We start from the raw sequence: 16,343 nt of genomic DNA on the forward strand, positions 1-16,343 counted from the left end.
GCAGCATTTTCCCTGACCCTCTGCATCAGATTTGCCACCAGGAGTAGTAACTCCAGCCACTATGTGGCTTTTCTGCAGCTTTCCTGGGAGTGCTTATATCCTGACTTTTTAAAAAAAATCCACTTTGCAGTCTACATACTCTTTATTCCGTTTTTGGGTATTCCACTCTGTTCTCCCCTTTCCTGCCCCCTGCCATCCCACTTCATTCTGTTTGGCTACTCTCCTCTATCCAGCCACTCCCTCTCTCCTCCTTTCCATTCCCTCTCCCCTTTCCCCACTTTTTTTTTTTTTTTAAAAATTAAGTCCAGTGCATGATGGATGAATCACTGGTTTGAAAGCACGCAGGTGGAAGTTCCCTTTTTATTCTTTTTGCTTTGGCATGGGTGGGAATATTTTATAGAGGGCTACATATTTGGGTATCAGAAATAAAAATTTTAATATTGAGTTTTAGATTCTCTTTTTATCCCAAGGTGGAGAAATAGATGCTTGGAGTAAACAGAGAAGGAGGCAGGAATGGAGATTTGCTAGTGATTCATCATTACTCCAATGAGATGATCACTTCAAAATAAAATTCCTTTTTAAAAATAATATTTGTTTTTGTTTCTGAGAAAAAAACATTTCCTTGTTCACGTGTGTGATACAAGCTCATGTGTGAATCATCCCCCATTGTTTCCACTGTTTGGCTGGTCAATAGACAATTCTCACAGCCAATCCTTTTTTCCTTAAAAGGAAAAAAAAGCACAGGCAAATCAGCCAATCAGGATCAACAAAGGGAGGGGTGGAGACTTCCGGTTTGGCTTTGATGGTGGACTGATGTAGCCCGGGGAGCTGGGCGATCAAAGTGGCTGTTTGTGAGGCTTGCGAGGTGCTGGATCACCTGCGGCCACCCCCTTCAGGCAGAAGGGGGGCTAGTAAGCTCTGCGGTCCCAAGAGTGAGAGATCTCGGCTGGGGGGGGGTTCTGAATTAAGGACGCTCCCCCAGCCTTGCGATCCCCTCGAAGAAGGACGGGCAAAAATCTCTGCAGCCGCTTTGAGTCATTTAGTTGGCATAAGTTCGCTATGGCCAAGCTTCGTGATCAACTTAAATTGGATATTAGAGGAATTGGGTGTGAAGAAGCAGCAATTGGACCCCGAAAAAGAACGACAAAGGTAAAGATTTTAATCTACATTGGACGTTTAAAATACAAGCGGAAGACCAAGCTAAATTTTGAAGCAACAAACAGAAAGTATTAAAAGTGTGAACTTTAATTAGCGGGAGAATTTTGAAACGCCATAAGGAGAGAGTTAAAGCTTAAAATTGAAGAAAACGAAAATTGTTTACATACCTGTGGTTTCGGCGTGGGGGCAGGAAGAGGAAAGCGTGAGAAAGAAAAGTTTCAAGTATCGCGAGAAACAACGGGAGAGTGGGAGACCATAGAGACAGAGATGGTAGAGGGGAAGAGAACAACAAGGGAAGACCCGGAAGCAAAATAATACGAAAAGCTGCGAGAGGATCGACAGAAGAAGAGCAAAGAAGACAGGAAGTAGGACATTTTGTTTAAGGGAAAGGGCAGAGACTTCAGTGTTTTTACCATAGAGTAATAGCGCCCGACATTTTGGATCGGACTTTTCTTTAATCTACGGATTTCGGGCGAGTTTTGAGTGAAATTGACGGCGGATTATTGTGAGGGTGATAAGAAGGAGCTGGACGGCAGGCACAATTCAAGTTAAATAGGGAGGTTGAAGACGGAGCTCCAGAGAAGAGCGGAAACCTGGGGGGGGGGGGTTCTAAACCTAGCCCAGGATCACGGCAAAGCCCAGTCATGGCGAAGAAAGTGGATAAGGAATGGCAAACGAATATGGAAACAGCTATGGAAACATTGGAAAAGAAAATAACCGAAGGAAATAAAGAGTTAAATGATGCAATACAAAAATCTCAGTTGGCCCTTCTTAAAGAGATAAAGGAGTCTATAGGTGCAGAAATAGCAGAAATGGCCAAGAATATTGAGACAATTAAGACAGAGCTTCAGACAACAAATAAGAAGGTGGAAGAGATGGAAAAGAAAAATGAGGACCTAGCATCGAATTTAAAGCTGGAAAATTTGGATTTAAAGGCAAGATTGACGACAATTGAATGTAAAAGTACAGACAAGCAACTAAGAATAAGAGGGATCCCGGAATCTGAAAGTCAAACACCCCAAGAACAAGTAACAGAAATACTAGCGGAATTTCTGGATAAACAGCCAGAGGAAATTGCAAATAATTTGGATCTAGTGTACAGAGTTAATTTGAGTTATGCTCAACAGAAAGGCTTACCGAGAGATGTAATAGTGCAGCTGGTAACTAAAAGGCTAAAAGAAGAGATACTTAAAAGTCACTATGAGAAACCTCTGTCAGTGAGTGGGAACAAAGTCAGAATCATGAAAGAAATCCCAAAGAGAGTATTACAAGAGAGAAAGAAATACCAAGAGCTAGCCCAAAGACTTAGAGTGATGAATGTAAGATACAGATGGGAATTACCAGAAGGGTTGAGCTTTGAATTTAAGACTAAGAGGATTGTTATTAGAACGAGGCATGATATGGATGTGTTTCTGTTTGACAACGATAAGGACTTACCAAAATTAAGCAGAAAATGAACATGGAATTTAAGTTGATCTCATGGAACGTGAATGGATTAAATTCACCACAGAAACGAAAAACAGTATTTTACTGGCTGGAAAAACAAAATTGTAATATAATTTGTCTTCAAGAAACCCATATTAAAAATCAAGATATAAAATATCTAAAGAACGGAAAATTGGGTCAAGAATTTATCACTGCAGCCAAGCAAAAGAAAAGAGGGGTAGTGATGTACATTAAGGAACAGTTACAACCAAAACTAACTTTCAAAGATGTTAATGGGAGATATTTGGCTGTAGAAATTATGATGAATATGAAAAAGACATTACTTTTGGGAATATACGCACCAAATGGTGCGAAAGAAGAATTTTTTAAAGAAATCATAACCTAATTGTATCAATGTATATATGACCAAATGGTATTGGTTGGAGATTTTAACGGAGTGGTAGATTTAAAAATGGACAAGAAATCAGACTTGATTAAATCTAAAACAGGAAAGTTACCAAAATCTTTTTTTGAAATGATTAAACAAGAAGAATTAGAAGATATCTGGAGAACGAAGAATTTAAAGGCGAAAGATTATACGTATTTTTCACCAAGACATCAATCACTTTCACGGATTGACATGATTTGGGTATCTAAGGAAATAGTTGTATGGACTAAGCAAGTAGAAATTATGCCAAGAATAAGATCAGACCACAGCCCCATGTTAATGAAACTCTCAATGGGAAAGAAAAAATGGAGATGGAGAATAAATGAAGAGCTTTTGCAAAAGCAGGAAAATGTAGAATATCTACAAAAAGAAACAAAATGTTTCATCCAACTTAATTCAAATCAAGATGTTCAATTTAAGAATGTTTGGGATGCCTATAAAGCAGTTGTAAGAGGCCTACTTATGGATTTAAATGCGAGAGAGAAAAGACACAAAGAGGCCAAAACCAAAGAAATATTAGAGAAATTGGCAGAGAAGGAACGAGCCTTAAAGAAGAAACCTGGGGGAAAAAAATTACAACAGGAGATAAGATTGTTACAAGAACAAATAAAAGTGTTGGAGAATAAAGAATTGGAGTGGAAATTAAAGTTATTAAAATAGAAAGTGTTTGATGGAGCTAATAAGCCAGGGAAGTATTTGGCCTGGCAATTGAAGAAGAAGAGAGAAAAGAAAATTATAAATAGGATAATAGACGATGGAAAAGGATTAATACAACAACAACAGATAGAGAGAGCCTTTTACAAATACTTTGTGAAGTTATTCCAGAAGAAGGAGCATGACTCGGTTGAAATTGACAAATATTTGCAATCAGTTAACTTACCTAGGGTTCCGATAGAAATTAAAAAGAAGCTTAATGCAGAGATAACGGAAGAAGAAATTATCAGAGCCATTGAAACAACGAAGCTAGGGAAAGCACCAGGTCTAGATGGGATAACGGCCAAGTTTTATAAAGTGCTTAAGTTTGACCTGGTGAAGACTTTACAAAAATTGATGAATGGAATATTAAAGGGAGAAGAAATGCCGGACACGTGGAGAGACGCCTGTATTTCATTGATACCTAAAGAACATCAGGATTTGACAGATGTAAAAAGTTACAGACCAATCTCTCTTTTGAACAATGATTATAAGATTTTTGCTAAGATTTTGGCAGAGTGACTTAAAATATGGTTGACGGAATTGATAGATGAGGAACAAGCAGGCTTTTTACCAGGGAGACAAATTAAAGACAATTTAAGAGTAGTTTTGAATGCAATAGAGTATTATGATAAACATCCAGAAAAGGAAGTGGCCTTCTTCTTTGTGGATGCGGAGAAGGCCTTTGACAACTTAAATTGCAATTTATGCTTGCAGTGATGGAGAAAATGGACATGGGACAAGATATTATACAAGCTGTAGCGGCAATATATAAAGACCAAAGTGCGATAATATGTATCGATGATAGAACAACGTAAAGATTTAAAATAAGGAAAGGCACAAGACAAGGATGTCCACTTTCACCATTATTGTTTGTCATGGTCCTGGAAGTGCTATTAAGGCAAGTAAGGCATGATCAGGATATCAGAGGATTAAAAGTGAAAGAATTTTCATATACATTAAGAGCATTTGCGGATGACGTGATGTTTATAGCAGAAGATCCGGTCCAAATAATGCCAAAGTTACTGTATAAAATTAAACAATTTGGAGACCTAGCAGGTTTTTATTTAAACAAAAAGAAATCCAAATTAATATGTAAAAACATGATAAAGAAGAAACAACAGCAGTTATCTGAAATAATAGAATGTGAAGTAGTTCAAAAAATGAGATATTTGGGAATAGAAATAACAGCAAAGAACATTGATCTGTTTAAGAATAACTATGAAAAACTGTGGACAGAAATAGAGAAAGACATGATAAAATGGAATAAGTTAAATTTGTCATGGCTAGGGAGGATTGCAGTAATTAAAATGAACGTGTTGGCAAGAATGATATTTTTACTACAAACAATCCCAATAGTCAAGGACCAAAAGCAATTCCAGAAATGGCAGAGGAAGATATCGGAGTTTGTATGGGCAGGCAAGAAGCCCAGGGTCAAGATGAAAGTGTTGTATGATGCGAAAGAAAGAGGGGGCATGCAGTTGCCAAATCTACATTATATCATGATGCAGTGTGCTTTACGTGGCTAAGGGATTGGATGATATTGAAAAATCATAAATTGTTAATATTAGAGGGACATAATAATTTATTTGGATGGCATGCCTATCTATGGTACGACAAAGTTAAAGCTGATGCAATGTTTCAACATCATTTTGTGAAACAAAGCCTCTTTAAGATGTGGACAAAATATAAGAAATATTTGAGTGAAGAAACACCACTGTGGATTATACCAGCAGAAGTTGTAAATCCAGAGCTGGTATATAAAGGTGAGCAGTGGGTTGCCTACAAAGACATTTTAAAAACAGACCAGGCTGGAAGACATTGGATCAAATTGAGCGAAGAATTGCCCTTTCAATATGGTTGGTTTCAATATATGCAAATTAAAGGTTTATATGAGATGGACCGTAGAAAGACAGGTTTTAGAAACAAGAACTCTGAAATTGAAGAAATATTGTTAGAAGGAGGGAAGAAAATGATTGCAAGAATTTATAAACTCTTTTTAAAATGGTTTACGGAAGAGGAAACAGTGAAGGTTCAGATGGTCAAGTGGGCAATAAACTGTAACCGAGATATTGGGATTGAGACATGGGAGTATTTGTGGAAACATACTATGAAAATATCAACTTGTATTACAATAAGAGAAAATGTGTTTAAAATGATGTATAGGTGGTATTTGACTCCCAAGAAACTAGCGATCAACAATAGTCGAATGTCGGATAAATGTTGGAAATGTAAGCGGCATGAAGGTTCCTTTTACCATATGTGGTGGACATGTGACAAAGCTAAGGCTTTTTGGTCAAAAAAAGTAGAGATAATGTCAGAAATTTTACAAAAGAAAATTAACTTAAATCCAGAGGTGTTATTATTATGTTTGAACTTAGAAAAATATGACTGTAACGATAGAGTGTTGATTTTTTATATGACGACAGCAGCAAGAATATTATATGCGCAGTATTGGAAAAAGGAAGAAATACCAGAAGTAGAAGAGTGGATTCAGAAGATTATGAATGTGGCAGAAATGGACAAAATGACACGCAAATTGAAAGAAGAAGACCCTGAAGGATTCGTGAAGACTTGGGGGAAAGTTAAAAACTATTTAGAGAAAAAAATGGGACCTAAGGGGAAAGCTATGGTCGTTGGAGAATTATTAAAATGAGAAGTTAAAAATATCTTTACCGGTGGATAAAGGGGATCATAAAGATAAAAGTGGTAGGGGATATAAGTAAACAAAGAGTAGCTGGGGGGAATACAAAGCTGTTGGAAGTCAATTATGGAAAGGGAGATTAGGGGTGGGTGGGTATAGGAAATAGACAGAATTGGGGATAATGAGTAAATAATTATGTACTGGACAATTAATGATATTGTAAAATAATATGAAATTGTATAAGATGTGATACCCACCAATAAAATTTTATAAAAAAACAAAAACAAAGGGAGGGGTGGAAAGGTGGTGAGGATGAAATCCAAGAAATATGTTGATCCAGCCCTCCTGCAATGCATCGATTCAGTGCATGCAGAAAAAAAGGGGGTGCTGGCACTGTGATGCATCATTGTCTACAATGTGAGCAGTCATGGTCCCGACTCATTTTGACATCTTGTGGACTAAAAATAAAACTGGGGCCATGCGGACCAAACATGAGAGGTGCAAACAGCCACACACAAGCCGATTCCATGCCTTTCAGTTTGACTTCAGGGATAGTGAGGAGTTATGTCCCCAGTTCAGAAGGGGATATTATCTCTGCCCACAAGCTGGCTAGTTAAAAATACCCAAGTTAGTATTTTTGGTTTCTGGCTGGCAGCCCTTTCATCTACCCACTCCTTTCACTCTCTCCTCCCACTCCTGTTGCTGCTCCAAGGAGAAGGGCTTTTTACAAAAAAACAAACAAAAAACAAAGGGGAATGAAATGGCAATTGAACTGGTGTTTTCAGAGGAGGTGTGTGGTTTTACTGCACCACTCCTGGTCTGATTAGAACAGGTAAGGCCTGAGGTATTTTTTTGGTACTTTTAAACAGTGGGCTGTTTTGCCTGGCTTATAACTTATCCCTCAGGTCATGTAGAGTGGGAAAGGTTATGCCTGTCTGGCAAGAGGCTCCAGAGGGCTCAGATTCCAAGCACTGGATGGTGCTGGAATGGAGAGCCATCTTGCATCATTACAATAAGGGCAGATTGCACTACCCATGATCCTCCTGGTACATATGGCAGCCATTCATGGGTCCTCCTGACTTCTTGTTAGCTGCTCTGCACTCACACCAGACAGACAGACAGCAGCTTGGTGACTGCTACAAAGGGACAGGGACCTCTGCCTATCTGTCACAGGAACAAATTAGATTAGTCCACTCTTAGAAGCTGGTTGCTCTGGAGCCCCCATATGGCATGAGGGTTGCTTCTGTCGATGTCCTAGTCCATCTATGGAATACTAAGATGACTTGAGTAGTTGACATAATTGTTATTTAGGTGCCTTCTCTCACCTTCTCCTGCTTGTCATGACCTGATAACTAGCTACTGGTGAATGGGTATTGGTGATGATGATTAGCTTGGTAAATGTTTATTTTAACTTCTAGGTTTTCCATTTATTGCAAATAAACAAAAATATGAGATCACAATAATTAAAATGCATAAAAATTAAACAATGGTAGCATAAAAATAAATTACAATTTGTTAAAACATCCTAAGTGCAGTGCACATATTGCACAATCCCATCTCCATTCATTAGGGCCCATGGGACAGGGTGGCCAACCACTGAATCAACAACAGAACCAAGGGGGCACATGCCTCCTCTTGGCAGGAGGCCGGCTGGGTGATTCGCCTGCCTCAGCCAACATAAGCTTGGAGGAACATCTCTGTCTTACAGGCCCAGCAGAACTGTAACAGGTCCTGCTGGGCCTGAGTTTCCACAGACAGAGAATTCCACCAGGTTGGTGCCAGGGCCAAAAAAACTCTGGCCCTGGTCAAGGCAAGGTGAACCTCTTTAGGACCAGAGATCACTAGCATGTGTTTATCTGCTGAGAGGAGCAACCTCCGGGGAATATAGGGTGAGAGGCGGTCCTGCAGGTATGCCGGTCCCAGTCCACTAAGGGCCTTAGAGGTTAAGACCAAAACTTTGAGCCTGATCCAGAACTCCACCGGAAGTCAATGCAGCTGGCACAAGACAGGTGTTATTTGTGAGCAGAACTGAGTCCTGGTCAAAACACACACCACTGCATTTTGGACCAGTTGTAACTTCTGGAGCAGGCCCAAGGGAAGCTGAGCGTAGATCCAGCCTGGAGGTGACCGTTGCATGGATTACTGTCACTAGGTCATGGGTCAAAAGGTAGGGGGCAAGTTGCCTAATTGGATGCAGACAGAATAACGCTGACTTGACAACCACTGTGATCTGGGCCTCCATTGATAAGGAGGTATCCAAGACTATGCCCAGACTCCTCACCATCGGAGCAGGTGTGAGTGGTGGCCCATCTAGGGTCAGGAGCTGTATCCCTAAACCCGACCGTCTATGACCCAGGTGCAGGGCCTCTGTATTCATGGGATTCAGGTTCAGTTGGCTCTGTTTTAACCATCCATTCATGGCCTCCAAAACCCTGGTTATATTGTCCCTTAACTGGCCCAGCATTTTCACACCACCAGATTTCCCTCTACCTGTCACTATATTACTACATGTTGCTCCCCATCACATAGCATACACAAGCTGAGGGCCTACTGTAATCACTGGTACTGCAAGCAAGTCTTTAATATGGGACACACTAGCTGAAGCATTAACAGTCAGCATACAACATCATACATCCAGAGATTATGGTATTTTACAGAGGCATTACACAGGGCCGGATCTAGGGTTGCCAGTGCCCAGGGCAAGTCAAGTCCCACGTGCGCTCCTGGCGCTGTGTGATGTCACTTCCATGACATCATCACTCAGGGTGAAGTGTGCCACCCATATGGCAAGCCAGGTGCCTCGGCGTGCCGCGGAGTTGGTGGAGGCAGCGTGGGGGGCTGGGAAGTTGCCTGCACCATTCGCCTGCCCCGCAGGACAGGGGGCAGCCAGCCACCCCCTGTCCTGCAGGGCAGGCGAATGGCGTGGGCAGCCTCCCAGCTCCCCACACTGCCTTTTGCCTGCCCCGCAGGACAGGGGGCGCACAGCAAGCTGCCCCCTGTCCTGCGGGGCAGGCGAAAGGCAGAGCGGGGGGCGGGGGGGCTGGGAGGCTGCCCACGATGCCGCCCGCGTGCTCCCAGCAGTTGGCAGCTGCGCCTGGCACCCCCTCCTTGGTGGCACTGGGGGCAGACTACCCCTCCTGCCCCCCCCCCCTCAATCCAGCCCTGGCATTACATGACTATTGCCATTAGATAAAAAAGTCTATTTAAGACGGAGGTGTCAGTCGGTGTTTATGAGTCTCTGGAATAAAACTTCTCCCAAAAAAGTGGAACTTGTATTTGATATAATTATTGCATTCATTTACTATTGATTATAAGAGGAAAGTAATATTTTTGGTGTGGCTTGCACCCAATTTAGACTGGAAGAAGGAGTTAATAGGCACAATTTTAGTTTTAGCTATCGGATCATTATGTGAGAATCTATCTGCCAACTCCTTCCTAAAATATCCTTTGACGCTTGTGGCTAGACCATTCTGGGAACACGGGGTCTCTGTTTTTCTCCCTTGAATAATCTTCCTTATATCAAACATGCATATTCCTTACATGGTAAGGAACGTCTCTCCTATATCATCCAGGCTTCCTGCATGTAATTGAATTCTTGCCCTAGATGCAGCATATGTTTATGCCCGTGCCACTTAGCAGGCAGTAGATTTGCAGCTGAACACATGCTAGACAGAGGAGTGTTTTCTGTAGCATCTTCATCCTTTACTGGGAAATGAATCTCAAATGTCTTCTGGAGACTCTTGAATGTAATCATTTGCAGGGAGAACAAACATGAGATATTATAAAAAACGCTTGCTGCATGACTCAGGGACAAGAATTACAGCATGCTGTGTTGTAAGAATTCTAAAGCTCCCATAACGAAGATTTTCCATTTTATAATTTACAGAAAGTAAAGGAGTGATCTATCAGCCTGAGCTATGATGAGGAAGGCTGGTCACGCTGCAAAACTCCTGTTTAAACCTCCAGAGATGACGAAGACGGCCATCTGGAAATGATAGCTCAGTTTAAAAACCAGCAAGCTAATTTCAAGGGGACAACCTGAAGTTTGTGCTCGGAACAAAAGAATGGCTGATAAGTTCTTGTCTATGAGAAAGTATACAGGGTCTGATTTTGACTTTCTTTAGACCGTGTGCAGATATTTCTACGTCAAATGTCATCGTATTCAGTCAGGCCTAGATACACAGCCATGAAAAGCTGCCCATTTCTACAAATTAAGCCTCTGTTAAAGGGATAGAATATTTTCCTCCAGGCCCATTGGAAACCCTCCTTGGGCATGTAGTCTTCCTTCCATCCTACCCAAGCGCATGGGTCCTATAGAGGAATGAGTCTTGCCTTACAACAGCTACTGCTGCCCACCCCCCAAATACATGGATGAAATATCTTTGAGCAGCTGGGTGCTCATTCCCATCAGCATAAAAACTTGGTTATTTGTGGTGTCGATTCACTGTAGCTGATGTGTTCTGGTCCCTGCTCTATATCTCCCTGTCCACCTTGCAACAAGAACAAAGTGTGGTAGCATAAGGGAAGGGCTCGAAGTAGTTGTAGTAAACTAATACCAAAAATGGTAGGTACCTTTTAAATATGCCCATTTTGCTGGGGTCCCACCTAGCTTAGTAAACAAGCATCAAAACTTGGCTGTTACTGGATCTAACCGTGTCTTAAGCTTCATGAGATTTCATTCACAATAGCTAATGTTCAAGTGGTTTACAGACTTATATCACATTCAAGAACCCTGAACATTTTCACGATGCCTAACAGGAAATGCTAATTCCCTGCTGAAATGTTTATTTGCAGTACAATTATTTATTCAATGCTCTCCTTGGCATTCCTAAGAATTGTTCTCAGAGTTCCCAATTTTATTTACTGCTTAATCGGTCAGAGTAAGATCTAGTTCACTGCACAATCATTTGGCATTACTGTTTGATTTTTTTCTCTTCCAGCAAAACTAAATATCTATCCCTGTCATCCAAGCTACAGCATAACTGAATTTTCCTTAGATCTTTGGATCCAACGTTAACATAATTCAAAGACCTAAATCTTCATAGAAAATCCTGGCTGCTTTTGTGAGCATTACAAAGAAAGAGTACTTCTGGGGATGCTGTGAACCCCAAAATGCATGAAAAACAAAGTGTTGGAATAGTTTCAGGTGGGTAGCTGTGTAGTCTGTAATAGTAGAACCAAACTCAAGTCCATTAGCACATTCAAGTCCCCAAAACATTTTTCCAGGGTATGAGCCAAAGCTCACTTCAACAGATACAAGCTCATTTCATTGATACAGTGTTTGTATCTGACGAAGTAATCTTTGGCCCATGAAAGCTTATACCCTGGAAGCTTTTTTTTGGACTTTAAGGTCCTATTGGTCTCAAATTTTATTGTATTGGAATAAAACAGTAATCACATGACAGCTCTGTACTTTTGCTAAGAAGCAACAAAGGCAGGAGATTGAATGTCAGTGGTGTTTGAGCTGTGGCTCAACAGTAAAGCATTTGCTTTGCAGAAGAAGATCATATGTTCAACCTTTGGCATTTCCAGTTAAAGGATCTTGGACAGCAGATGCTGGAAAGGATCTTTTCTCTGCCTGTGTAGACCAATGATATTCAATCTTTCAAGACTTTTATCCTCTAGGTGGCAGTATGGGCAAACCAGAGTTGTGGCCTTACAAGTGTCAAGGCTGGTAGGCAACAGACCAAGAAAGCCAGGGACGGGAAGTCGAAAGACCAGAAGGTGTACCATAGTGAAGAACAAGCCAAGAATTAAAACCATGGATGGATACTTTCCACCTCTGAATGACCTCATCTTGTTATCCTGTGGCTCTTTTCAGCTTGCAAGCAAAGAAAGCTAGGAAGTGTGGCCCCACTGCTCTCTGTACATATGCACTAGCAACAGGTGCTTCAAGAAACAGGGGATAATGGTGAATATGTGGGAGCTGGCAGCCACCTGAGGGCCAAGCTACACATGACGAATGACACTTGAACAGCAAGTGGATTGAGTGGAGGGCAAGTGAACAGGGAGAAATACACTTGCTGTTCAAGTGTCATTCATCATGTGTAGCTTGGCCCTGAGGTCTCTTATCCATGGGCTGAAGACCAATGGTGCAAACAATATCAAACTAGATTTACCAATGTTCTGACAGATATGGTAAACTGAAAGAAAATGAGGTTCAACTAATAATAAAAGGTTCAGCGTTATGCATTTTAAAAATATTTTCCCTTCACTTCCTTTATCCTCGTATACAGCATTTCAGGATTTTCTGTCCTTGGCATTTTGTAGTGCACTATGGAGTTAGCTGCCCTTATTCTATATATCATGTAGTTCTACAAGTGCACAGAGGCTGGCAAAAATTGAGCTTTAATTAAACGTTAGCCTTTTTATTTTAAAGAATTATTATGGTTGTGTTTGAAGTCAGAGTTGAGAGGCGGGGTGGGGGGGAGGTCAGTGGGTACAGTTTTATTAAGCAGTCACAGTGGCCCAGAAAGTTCGTGGCTCAGGCTCTTTGTTTCCATTTTAAAAGGTGTGGCTAATGGACGGTACATGCAAAAGGTTGCAAGTTTAGTTCCTGTCAGTTAAAAGGAGAACAAGTAGTAGATATTCTCTGCCTGAGAGCTCGGGAGGAGATGCTGTTGCACTGGACAATACTAAACATGGCCAATGGTCTGACTCGGCAAAAGGCAGCTTCGTGTGTGTGTGCGCGCGCGCGCGCGCGCGCGCACACACACACACAGAGAGAGAGAGAGAGAGAGAGAGAGAGTCTAAAAGAACTTGGGAGCTCACTTCATGTCCCCCTGTAACTCCTTCCACACACTATTTCCTCTTTCTCTCCTCCTGGTAGCCCCCATATCCTCTCCCTTTCCCCTGCTTTCTTCCTTCCTACTCACCAATCAGACTTTCTTTTATCTGTCCCCCCAAGTCTTCAGCTTTATTATTTGTTTACTTCATTTATACCCCACCTTTCTCTCTAATAGGAACCCCAAACACCTTACATCATTCTCCTGCCCTCCATTTATCCTCACAACATCCCTGAGAGTGTGTTTTCCAAGTTCCATGGCAGAATGGGGATTTGAACCTGGGTCTCCCAGATCCTACTCTGACACTCGAACCACATTAGCTCTCTGCTTTCCCTCATTCCTTCTCCCTGACAGCTTCTCCCTGGGAAAAGTCTGGCAATGCTGCAAAAATTGCATGGTAGCAAGTTGCTCAGGTGAGTTGTGTGTTGGCCACTGCCAGGCCCAGTCAAGTTGTGCAATTTGTATGGAGGCTGCTGCTGGGCTCAGACAAAATGTGTGGCATCAAGTTGTAGCCACCACTGCAGCAGGATAAGTTGTGCAAATTGCATGGCAGCAAAGTGCCTAGTAGTTGCTGCTGGAAAGTGAAGTGACCCTGATGAGTCCTGCTCTAGGGTAGGACAGAGGAAAGCAGGGATGGACTGGAAGGCCAAAAAAATCCTGGAGAGTGCCCTGCTCCTCCCCCCCTACCTTTTACTGACAGAAACCAAGTTTGAAGGAGGGTAATATTGTTGTGGTTGCTTAGCAATCTCCAAAATGGCCACTGAAATAGTCAATTTCTTAAATCACAGGTGCTACTTCTATTGGGCCGAATCCACACTCACTCACCATCCGCTTATCTTGCACAGTCATGGCAATTGGGTTCATTCCGCTACCATGCTGTGCATCATCACATTCACCCTTCCAGTGCGTCTTCATGGCACAATCATTTCTCCACACACCACTGAGTAAAGCGTTACAGTGGGCGGTTCCATCCTCCGCCATCAGAATTGATGGCGCACGTCACTTCCCTTTTTTTTTTTAAAAAAAAGGTCAATTTTCCGGTATACCGATATTCCGACTTTTAAGAAATGGCAATGTACCCTCCCCCTCATCTTTGATTGGCTCATTTTTTGCTCGTCACAGACCAGTTTCTAACAATTGGCTGGTTGGTATGGCGGGCAAATTTGAAATTAGATTGTCACATTAAAGGCATTATCTGGAAATTCTGCTGCTCAGAGTGGTTTTCTGCTTTTAGTAGTAAACAACATGGATGCTCAGAGTGTGATATTTGTGATGATGGCTCAGATTGTGGTTGGCATGCTTCGCAGCACAGCTATGCGACACCACGAGATGATGCATTCTATCTTTTGCACATGGTAGAATCTCCCACCTGCGTCCTAAGCTTTCAGGAATATATTTGTTTTCCGCACCTGCAGTTTACTGGAGACGATCGTTGTGGGAAATACAGGATTGCTCGGCTTGGCTCCTTACACTCTTAAAAATGGTGGGATACAGTAGGGAAACGGTCCCCGTGTGACATGTGCATGCTCCGGTGACAGTTTCTTTTCCCATGCAAACTGCTGCTCAGCTCACTACAGTTGGTTTACCGGTATACCGACCTTTCTGCACTGCAAAAAAAAAAAAAAAAAAAAAAAGGTGGGGAGAAAACAGATTTCTGCCACTATCATGTGGTTTGGAAGGAAGGCGCAATTGTGGCGCGGTGATGGCGGGGAACACGCGGAATGGGAAAGCGTGTGAGTATCTGCATGAACAGTGCACCGCTTGCGAAAAAGGCGCAGAAACAAAAAGGAAGTGTGGATTCGGCCTTGGTTTGGAAGGGTTTAACCCCCTCCAGTGTATTTTTTTCCAGATTTCAGATTTTGCTGCAAACCTGGAGATTTTCTTAGGTTTGTAGAATGATCAGTCTTATCTATTCATGGTTCAGTTTCTGGATTTAAGTGTCCAAAGATGGAGCCATGTTGAGAATTAGATATTCTGAGAAGTGGGTACTCACGAGACTCACGGGGGAGGATCCCATCAGCTTCCTGTGTAGTTCACCTCTATCCCCCCTCCTCTCACCCACAAGAGTTTTGTGTGTGGGGAATTTCACTTGGCCATCCCCCTCCCCCACCAAGTGCTGAGGCTCCCCCTCCTCTTTGCCTACCTGTCTGCCCCCAGCACTGCTACCTCAGTGGAGGTTGCTGAGGTGGAGATGGGAGTGGTGGAGGCTCCTCCTCTGTCTTACCCACCTGCCCACCTCCAGCACTGCAGCTTCAGTGGTGGTTTTTCAACAAGGGTGGTCTGTTGGGTGGCCGTGGTTCCTACACCTCTGCATCCACTCATAGCACCACCACCTCATTGGTGGCGGGAAAGGCTCCCACTCCTCTCCTCACCTGTTGGCCAGTCTCTAGTGGACAGGCAGGAGTGGGCTGCATCAGGGAATGCATCACGTCTCCTCTTTTCCTCCCTGAGGCTGCTAAGGCAATGTGTGTACTTGCATAGATGTGTTCCTCTGTTTGGGGTGTTTGTAAACCCTCTTTCCTTAAAAAAGAAATTCTGATTTTTCTGCAAACGGGGTGGTGGGGTGGGGAAAGTTTGCTGAAAAGTCTTCCTTTTGTTTTCATGGCCATGATTCATAGATTAAAGTATCTGCAGATGGGGCCATGTTGAGAATTAGATATACTGATAGCTCTTCCCCATGTAACTTGCGTTAGTAGGCTTGGCATAAGGCAATTCTGTGTACTTCCGCATTGGAAGCTGTAATGAGCAGCCTTTATGCAATCTCATGAGTACTGAGGTCTGAGCAAGACCCAAGCAAAAGTCCAAGTAGGGATCCAGTTAGAGAGTCAGGGAAAGAACACATGGTATCTGTCATGCAAGGCAGCACTGAGTATAGTAAGGGAGCAAAAACTTAGAGTATGTGGTAGACTGGAAAGCAGCAAAAATTGGGTGCCAGGCAAAATTGGGGGATGAATGTAGTTTCAACTGTACAGGTTGAACTGAACTGAAATAGGATGCAAAGGATTTGATTTTCCTGGGCTTGTGGAGGGACAGAGAATGCCAGTGAGTTCAAGAGTTAAGCCTTCTCATCAGGTAAGGGTGTGCTGGAGGGAGTTCCTGGACCCTGAGAATGTCTCCAAATAAGGAAAGAAAGGGAAGGCATGGGGTGGGAAGCAGGTATGTTAGGAGTGACTTCAGCTACATATCATTA

This window comes from Eublepharis macularius, chromosome 4 (assembly GCF_028583425.1).
Source record: "Eublepharis macularius isolate TG4126 chromosome 4, MPM_Emac_v1.0, whole genome shotgun sequence".
NCBI classification, from domain to species: Eukaryota; Metazoa; Chordata; class Lepidosauria; order Squamata; family Eublepharidae; genus Eublepharis; species Eublepharis macularius.